At 30.1% G+C, this 9,182-nt stretch overlaps 1 long non-coding RNA gene across 1 annotated transcript; it reads left to right on the top strand.

Moving 5' to 3' along the window:
* Positions 1-3,371: 3,371 nt before the first annotated feature.
* Positions 3,372-6,592, top strand: LOC145168509 (uncharacterized). Its single transcript, XR_013741902.1, has 5 exons — positions 3,372-4,018; positions 4,275-4,430; positions 4,550-4,673; positions 4,846-4,902; positions 5,303-6,592. It is a non-coding gene; the product is annotated as an uncharacterized LOC145168509 (long non-coding RNA).
* Positions 6,593-9,182: the final 2,590 nt, after the last annotated feature.

Raw genomic sequence — 9,182 nt, 5'->3', positions numbered from 1 at the left:
CGACTGTACATCACCATGATTACCTTCCTCACAACCGAACACCATGGAACCCTAATCTATATAAGTTCGAGTTCTCTCTATCTCTTTAATTAAATTAGGGCTTCGGCCTTTCATCTAACACCTTCACTCGTTTTCTGTTTTATGAATCTAGGTTCCAGACGAAATTGAATAAAATGTTGGATTTCCTTCTCTACTTTTGTATGATGTCAAAACAAGGAAATTAAAACCCCCTTCCACTTGATTCAATTGATGCATGGTTGATTATAAAAAAATCGAGTAATAGGGATTGAAGAACAAAATGATGAGTAGTCCTCCTTCTCTATCACGCTGGTATGAAAAAAATGCGATGAACATTGTTCGGCTTTGTGTTTCTTTCTATATTTCGCGCAAGTGCATGAACATAGCAAGAATATGGGCTTGGAGATACACAAGATAGTCTCTGGATTTTTTTTTTCTGATTTAGGGTGACGGTACCATATTTGAAGTTTAAGGCGAAAGAAACCTATACTATGTTCAATATTTTCTTTCATATGTATTTATATGCATTTATGATTTAAAGGTTTATTGATTATGTATTCATATGATTACAGGTAAATTCATTTGTGATGGAATTGTATTAATTAATGATTAGAGTTGTTTCTCTCTTCGTTGAATAGATGAGAATGTTCACTATTTTTTTTAGATGTAGTTTATTCATTTGTGATTAAATCAATATTTATTTGTGTTTAAATCTATTCTCATTTGTGAATAAAAATATAGTCATTTGTAATTAAAGTTTTCATTTCGTGAGAATATGATGGATTTTTAGACAATTTTTATTTCCGGTTGATGTAAAAAAGGCATTACATTCCGTAAGGTTTTTCATTTGTAAATAAAATCTATTAATTTGTGATTGTAGTTGTACTTTATTTTTTTTAAGTAAATAATGTTGTTTTTTTTGTAGAAAAAAATAAATAATAAAAGTCTATTTTTATATTGTTTTTGTATTCCACTGACTTAAAAAGAAAAAAAAATTAATTAATTTATTCTTTTGCTTTTTTAGGTAAATATTATGATTGCTAGATTTTAAGAGATAAGGATTTAATATTAATATTTTAAAAGTTAATCTAAATACAAAAGTATTATTTTGTCATTATAAAATGATTGGTTCATAAACGTTCCGACGTTCTCAACATTTTTGGTGTTCTCAATTAATTATTCCCTTTTATATATATATATATATATATATATATATATATATATATATATATATATATATAAAAGGTCAATTAAGAACTTGAGTAAATTATACGATTCGTCCCTCGTCCGAGTGCTAAAATGCACATTTAATCCCTATTTTTAAAAATTAACTCGGACCACCCCTCGTAGTTTAGTTTGTTGCCCGTTTCATCCCTAGCATCGTTAGCCGTTTGTTTTTCCGTTTAAGTGCCCCACATACCAGGGGTATTTAAGTCTTTTAAAATGAAAAATAAATAAACTAAATAAAAAGATTAATGAAAACCTAGACCTAACCCTCTTCAATATCTCATCTCTTATCTAGCCTCCTACATCCGCCGACACCACCGATCCCCTCATTCTCTTCTCTATTTCGTCCGCAGCCCACTATCAGAGCGTTCATCCACATACTTTTCGTCCAATGGCCATGGGAAACCAGAGAGGCGACCATAGGAGGCATGACCACCAACGCAATCCACTTTGGCTTATGTTCCACCATCGACTCGCTTTGTAGCCACACCTGACAACAACATATTTGTCAGCGTGGAGCCCCGATCTTCTATCTCTGTCTCTAATAGATCCTCGGCGTAGAACAACTGATCGGATATCCCTTTTTCGAGTTTTCCGGCGAAGAAAGAGGGTGATGACAGGGGTGCCGGGATGGAAGAGATATGGAGTGCTTGGAGTCTTTAAGGAATAGTTTTTGAAGGACTATAATTCAGGGTTTCTATTGCCGTCACTCACCGGAATATGGCTTAACAGGGGATGTTGACAACCAAATTGAAGAAGAATCGCAAGAAGCATGGCGACATGAGCTCTGGATATGGTGGTATCAGAAATCAACGAAAGCATCCTGGAGGTCATGGTAATGCCAAGTATTGCACCACCATCGAATCCTCTTCGACAAGCATTATCCTGGTTACTTTGGTATGGTTGGTATGCGATATTTCCATAAGCTCAGAAACAATTTCTATTACCTTATCGTGAATGTGTACAAGATCTGGTCGATAGTGCCACAAGACGCGAAGGTGAAGGCTTCAGCTGACTGATAAGGTTCCAATCGTCGATGTTACTCAATTTGGCTGCTTCAAGATTTAATTTTGTGTTTGATTTAAACCTAGATTTTTGCAGTTTTAAACCTTTGATTGATTTGAATTTGTGATTGATCTAAACCCTCGGTGTTTGAAGTAATTTATGATTCACAGTTTTTGCAGGTCTTATTCTTGATGTTTGATAATTGTATTATTTTGGGTTGAATTTTTTTTCCATCGGAGGTGTATGTGTAGGCTGAGACTGCAGGGTTTGGGGGTGGGGAAGGGGTGAGAGGTGTGAGGTGTGGTCATAGGTTCGACTATATTTTACACTAATATAAGTATCAGGGAAAAAGTAAAAAAGATAAAAATATGTCAATAAGGGTAAAATTGTCATTTAATGCGGGTTAATAGCAAAATTTAAATGGTGTTAATATTAGGGACGAAACGTGCAAATTTAAAATTAGCAAAGGACGGTCCGAGTTAAAAGTTGAAAATACGTGCAAATTTAAAATTAGCAAAGGACGGTCCGAGTTAAAAGTTGAAAATAGGGACTAAACGTGTATTTTAACATTCGCACCAGGGACGATTCGTGTAATTTACTCTAAGAACTTAAAGATTCCTAAAAATCCACAGACTTTTCTATTTAAAAAAAATATATATTTTGATACATATGTTTTAATTTATTTACTAAAAATTCGCTTATATATTATCAAATTCCTTAAAAAATATAAAAAATAATTTTTTTTTTAAATTTATTTCCAAGGAGTTTACAATTTTAGTCTATAAAGTAAAGATAATTAATTAAACAGATGTCTTAGTATTTTTTTTTAAAAGGGCTATGTTTTCGTTAATTTTTGAATTTTCAACATATCTCAAATCTCTCTCTCTCTTTATATATATATATATATATATATTACTATATTATTATACAAACCTTATTATTTTTAAAAATATTCAAATGTTTAAGCTTAAAGTACAACAAACTATTAATATAATAATATTATAATTTAAATTGTCCAAATAATAATGCAGTAAATACAAGTATCAACCATCTATTGAACTGTTCCTTATCTTTCCCAATACAGCTATCGACCCGAAATCAGTCTTTGTTGTATCCGAGATCATGGCAAATATATGTGGATTCTGGCGAGCTCCCATATATCTCGCAACTTCCTCTTGAACTTCTCCCTTACCTTCCTCCAACTCGAAACTATATTACTGGCTTCCTCTATCTCTCTATCTCGTACTGAGATAAACTTTGAATGCCGCCATCAACCACCTACCCCCTTCAACTAAAACTATGCCCACACACCACCATTATCCATCTCCTTCACTGGTCGTATCATTTCGCCATCTAACGACACCAACCCATGTATTCTTTTTCGTGAATCTGTGTGTTCGTGTTTAACTACATCATTTCCTCCTTTCTCTTTCTAGGGTTAATCTTAGTTGTTGAAACAACCATTAATGGGACTGATAATTACACCATAAACGTTGTTGCCACCAAGAGCCGCCACCAACAACCAACTAACGTTGCTCTCCTCTCTTCCTACCTTTCTCAGAAAATCCCTAAATCACCTCCACGGGTGCACCCACCACCATTCTCCTTCTCTATTCCGATCAAATCATCTTTCCCATTTTGTCTCTGATTCAACGCCTGGCCATCTCTCTTTGCTTGTAATCTTCTTTCCAAAATAAAAATTTATGGTTTTTGTTACTTAAAATTTTCGGATCTAAATGGATTTGACCTAGATTCTCTTTGATTCCAGGTAAAGTTTTTGACCTAGCTATTTCATTTGTTAACTCCAAATCCCATTTCACTATACGTATGTGACTGTTTATATATTTCCTTATAAATTTGTGAATTTATATTATTTATTTACATATTTACTTGAAACTGGTGTAGCTAGTAGTTTTGATGGTTTTCAATATGGCAATAACAAAGTTTTGCGACATGTCTACTTGTGCTTTCATTCTAAGAATAATATTAACTTTTTGTCCCTTTTTTTAAATATATGCATACAGGTTGGGGTAAATGCTGCTCTTCTTAAGCAGTCAAAAAATCGACTGATTGGACAAATTTGCCCTGGAGAATGCAAGATTGGAATTATGTCTGATAACATTCATAAACCAAGGCACATTGGTATTGCATCTCGGTCTGGCACACTGACTTATGAAGCGGTTAGATATGCTTGAGTTGTTTTTATGATTGGTTTAATTTTAATTGCTTATTTTGAATTAGGAAAACATTTTGATTCTGTGCAACTTTTTGAATGGTTTGTTTGTTCAATTTGTTACAGGTGTATTAAACTACTGATGTTGGGCTAGGGCAATCCACATGTGTAGGCATTGGTGGGGATCCTTCTAATGGGACCAACTTTGTTGACTGCATGAGAAAATTCATTTGTGATCCTCACATAGAAGGTAACTCATCGTTTCTATTTATGAAGTATTATATTATATTTTCATCTATTCTTGCATTGGATTTGTGGTTTTGGGAACTCTAATTTGGGATTATAGCAACTTTATTATATGAGTTGCCTCTTGGTCTTTTTAGATGGGATTCTTAAACTCTTTGTTTTATGATGTCTTGCAGGTGATAGAAAAATGGGTTTCAAAATTGAGCAATTCAACTATCTAAATTGCCAACAGAGTAAGTTTTACTGATACATCCAAATAGAATAAAAAATTCCGTCAAACTTGAATTTGAAATCTATTGTTAAGATGTTGTTTGACTACATGTACTCATGTTCTGCAAACTTGAATTTTGTTGATATATATGCTTAGCTAACATGATAGAATGCCATGAACATGTATATTGAAATCTACAAGAGGAACGCAAGTCCTATGATCATGTTCTTTATGAAGAACGTAAAGAAAAAGAAAAAACCATTGTGCGTTTCTAGTTGCTGAAAATGTATTTAATACCCTTCAACCCTTTTAACATTTTCTTAATTTGTAAATTTTAAGGGATAGAAATGTCATTGGTTGGGTACTTATATGACCAGAATACCCTTGGGTAGAAATGTGATTTATGTTGTTTTTTTCTTTAGGTAGGGAGCCATGACATGTTGTGGATGGAAGTGGTTTACATCAGTTGTGGTCACCCACGAAAATGCAATCCATTTTCCGAATAAAAAAAAATCACGATTCTCGGTTCAACCCCGTCGCCACAGTATAGCCTCTTCTCCAGGTTTTGTTGACATTTTTTTGTTCTTTTGTGAATATATATATAAAACATTATTTCTATCTTCCTGAATTATTTCTTAGTCATGGTTTAGATCTTATTTTCTCCTAAAATCTCCCTTCAGCCCCTTCCAAATAAAGACAAGCCTTTCATACCCTTTATTCATCCCCGATGTCTAACATCAATCGTGCTTGCCATCTAACCCCATCCACCTAGGCACCCGATCGGTAACCTTGGTTAATGCAAGGTTGAAATGATCATTTTTTTTTAATCTTTGAAGTTGTTCTTATTCATTTTTGTTCTAAATATGATATGGGCCTTTGTGCCTCAAATTAGTTGTGATTAAAACCAATTTTCAAGTTTCTTTACAGGACTTGAATTTGAACAATAGATTGTATGAGTTTGTGTTTTTGTTAAGACCATATTAAAAATCTTGGCTCCTTGACTTGATTGTTTTCAATGACTCATAGTCTGTGTGAGTTTTTTTTTTTTTTTTTTAATTATAACTGCAGATCAGTTTCAGCAGCTCAAGATTTAGCTCCTGAAACATTAGTTTCAATAATAACACATCAACTGCCAGTTACAGTAGAAACAACAACAAGAACAATAGATGATACAACAATAGGAACAACGGTTAAAAGGTATACCTGTTTTTTTATGATGGGTCTTTAATCATGGAGAGCGTATGTGGCTATGTATGTGTATTGGAGACTCATGAAAGTGAAATTGCTATTTACAGGATAAGAAGATAGTTACCCCTTATGATTTATTCTATCTAATCCTCAGGTTGTAAGTTAATATGTGACTATGTATGTGTATGTGACCAACTATATGAGTGTGGATAGGTTCTGCTACTTGAGACTTTTATCACTAAATATTTTTTTATTGTTTTAGCCAAGTTAACATGGGAGGATGGATTAAAATTTGGCTCTACCATGAAGGGATATGCTATTTTGAATTGACATTTAAAAAAAATAGACATGTGCATATGTATTTTATAAAAATATTATTATGAGTTGAAATTTACTGACATGCAGGTGAGTACAAGGAGGGATGGAGGTTTGAGGCGGTTTGCTTCTATTTGATCACCATTGAGTTTATTTCCATATATGGTCCATCCTTGAATAATATTCTTGGTTTTATTGGATATATGTCTTAACTATGGCAGTGTATGATTGATTATTAATATCTGGATGAAGTGGTTACGGTGATAATCATATAATTCTTTAGTATGTAAAATAATTTGTTTTCAATAAATTAGTTTGATATTATAAGATGAAACTTTTAATAATAGTTAATTAAATCTTTGACACTTGAACAAGTTACGATTGCATGTGAACTATTCTAGGATTGTATTTTTTGAAAACAAAAGTCAACTCAACAATGAATAGATAAAGAATTAAAATTGCATTGGTTATCTGATTAAGGTTCTGACTATAGATTAAAGCTAAATTAGACTACATAAACACATTTTAAGTACTTTATGTCAATTTAGGATACATTAACAAGTACAATTAAAAGTTTAAAATTATTTAAATTCTCCATCGAAGGAAATAAAGCTCATTTTGAAACTTTCTTCATCTATGGTATTTGATGAAATAAAGTTATATGAATCAATTTCTACATATTTGTTAGACTTTTAAAAATAATAATACTTAAATGTTTGTAATAATTACACGATAATCAAAAGTCAATTTTCAAAATTTCAAATAATACACCAAAAAATTTAAAAAATTTCAAATATTTATTTTCTTAGGTTATATATAATTTTTTAATAAATTATTTATATTATAACAAAAAATAACCATAAAAACTGTTACATTTATTAATTTTGTTAGGATAGGTAATATCTAAATTTTTTTTAAATAAATTATAATACAACTAAGGGTCTCTGCCTAGACGTCAATTAGTTGTTTGACCTCAATAGAGCGCCTAGATCGATTAAAGGTCTCCGTCTAGGCGTCGATTTGTCAGTGACAAAAAAAACATAAATCGTAATTATACTGAAAAAACAAAGATTTAATCGGCTATTTAATCAATAATCTATATTAATATAGAGAAATCAATGTAAATTTATTTTTAATCAATAATGACAAATAAACACCGAAATGAAATGATTAGTCAAAAAGTAACTCGTGTTCCTTGAAATATAATATGTTTCCGAATGAAAATAATTGATGCAATAAACTATTTAACGCCGCCGCTTTGCGCGGGTAACGACTAGTATATATATATATATATATATATATATATATATATATATATATATATATATATATATATATATATATATATATATATATATGATCAATTTGGAACTCAAACATTCCTAAAAACCGGCGAATTTTTCTATTTAAAAAATATATTTTGTTACATATTTTTTACTATAAAGACTAAAAATTCGCTTATATATTATCAAATTCGTTGAAAAATATAAAAAATGATTTTTTTTCAAATTATTTACAGTGAATTTACAATTTTAGTCTATAAAGTAAAAATAAGTAAATAAATAGATGTCTCAGTATTTTTTTTGGTAAACTGCTATGTTTTCATGAATTTTTGAATTTTCAACATATATCAACTCTCTCTCTCTCTATGTGTGTGTATATATATACACACACACACATAGAGAGAGAGAGAGAGGTTCAAATGAAAACCTAAAAATGTTAAGAACCTTAAAAACAATATTTTTTAAATGTTTTCATTAAGGGTTTTTTGGACAAATCAAACATTAATATTATATTAAGCATACTTTTCCATTTCCTAGTTTACAACTAGTTACCATTTGTTGTTGGAACATCGATGGACCATAGTCGGACCACCATCGGACCATTGTCGGACTAACACCAAATTCAATAGCATTTTTCTGGTCGTATTCATATTTAATAAAACAGACATTGTAGTTCTTTTTTTTTTGTTAATACTTTTTAACGCATACAATTTCATTTTTGTAGCCAAATATATAAAATTTTAATAATAAAAAAATAGAATTATACCTTGACAAATTAATTTTTTTTTCTAAATTGTAGATTTTCTTAAAAAAATATATCATGTATTTAAAATATATATTCACAGTTTAATAAACATATTAATTCAGTAATACACTATTTAATATTTTCATGCATACCTTCATTCATATTTTAACACAAAATTAATATACAACTTAATACATCCCATTTTAAGTTTAATACATAAAATTCACAACATAAGATAATACAATCCATTATACAATAGTTCATAAGAAAATTAATGCAAACATTCATACATTAATCATATATATTTGAACACAAAATTCATTAAAAATTCATAGCTTAATACAGTTAATTTACATTTTAAACAGAAAATCATAGCTTAATGAAGTTAATTTATAGTTTAAAACACAAAAACCAAATTTTAATACACAAAATTTTCAACTTAATATAGTCAATTCACAGTTTAAATATAAAATTTATTGCTTGATGCAGTTAATTTACAGTTTAAAACAAAAAAAATAACAACTTAACAAACAATATTCATGTCTTAATACAATAAATTCACAGTTTAATACACAAACAATATAAATTCGCACCTATATTATCAACTTAAAACTTTTAATACAGTTAATTCACAGTTTAATACACAAAATTCACATCTTAATACAAAAAATTCATAGTTTAATACATAATATTAATAATTTAAATAGAAAATTCACAGCTTAATGCAATCGATTTACAGTTTAAAACACAAAAATCACAGCTTAATACACA

Source organism: Lactuca virosa, chromosome 4 (genome assembly GCF_052849685.1).
Source record: "Lactuca virosa cultivar CGN04683 chromosome 4, Lactuca_virosa_CGN04683_v6, whole genome shotgun sequence".
Classification (NCBI taxonomy): domain Eukaryota; kingdom Viridiplantae; phylum Streptophyta; class Magnoliopsida; order Asterales; family Asteraceae; genus Lactuca; species Lactuca virosa.
The sequence above is the reverse complement of the archived record's forward strand: the minus strand, read 5'-3'. Positions and strand labels throughout refer to the sequence as shown.